Below are 1,169 nucleotides of genomic sequence, written 5' to 3'. Positions count from 1 at the left end.
GTCATTTATACTTGTTCTTACTGATTCTGTGAGTTTTTCTATAGCTTCGTCGATGTTTTGTTTTGTCTTTAGTTGAATATTCAAGTTTAGTTTTTGTTCCAAGTCGTATCCAAATCCGTCCCAGTCAACTCTTCCTGTAATCAATGAAGGAGTGGAGGGCTTAGGCACGAAGCTTGAATTTAAAAAAAAGAGAACTGGACTATGATCTGATGAAAGGTCATCCAGGGATTCAACAATGGTTTGAGAGGAAGAGATCTGGGAGGTGATAAATATGTCAAGGATATCCGGCCGTTTTTAGAAGGGATGTAGGCCAATAAGTAGGATTTTTGGGCGAGAGGATAGCATATGTATTGGAAAGTATAATAAGATTAAGAGATTAATTAAGGATGTCCTTAAATATGAAGGAAAGAGGCAGGGACTAGAAGCGCTACCGGATGAGCTCAGAGAGAGGATCGGCGATACTCCAAACTTGTGGAAGAAAATACTGCGGGAGGACTCAACACAGAAGTGGAATGGACGGTGGGTAGCAATCCAGGAGGGCGCTACTTTGAGAAAGTTCTTTCCTACTGTCCTTTCCAGACTGAAGGCTAAATGGGTCATCCCAGACTATTGGGTCTCACCGATCCTAACAGGACACGGGGGGTTTCGGGGAAAGCTGCAGAGCTTTGGAATGAACATCGACCCCCGTTGCCCCACGTGCGGAGTTCCTGAAACAGCAGAACACGTAATAGTGGATTGCTCCGCCATGGAAGGACACCGAGCCAGGCTGTTGAGAAAGACCGGGATTTTCGCCCTCGCCGAGTCGGACTTTCCCTGGTTGATTGAAGAAGAGAATTATCCCTTCTTCAGGGAGTTCATTTACGGATGGAAGGAGGTGGTGGGCCCAACACATTTCACAATGGGAAGGACTTGACTGCCCAACATCGGCGAGCCACCAGAAGAAGATGAAGCTGACCCAGACTGAGACCAGGAGGGCTAGGTAACTGCAGGAGGCACCCAGGAGCAGTGCCATGCGCAATCATAGCGCGCACTACCCTACTGCTCCCGCACCCCGTATGCCAGAAATGGCAAGGGAGGGGGAATAAAAAAAAAATAAATAAAAAAGTTTACGGGGGGAGTTAGGATTACGGCTGATATTGTGCCTGGCCATCCCGTAACTTTTATATATA

Source organism: Halyomorpha halys, unplaced genomic scaffold, assembly GCF_000696795.3.
Source record: "Halyomorpha halys isolate HHAL.00 unplaced genomic scaffold, Hhal_1.1 Scaffold1799.1, whole genome shotgun sequence".
Lineage (NCBI taxonomy): Eukaryota > Metazoa > Arthropoda > Insecta > Hemiptera > Pentatomidae > Halyomorpha > Halyomorpha halys.
The sequence above is the reverse complement of the archived record's forward strand: the minus strand, read 5'-3'. Positions refer to the sequence as shown.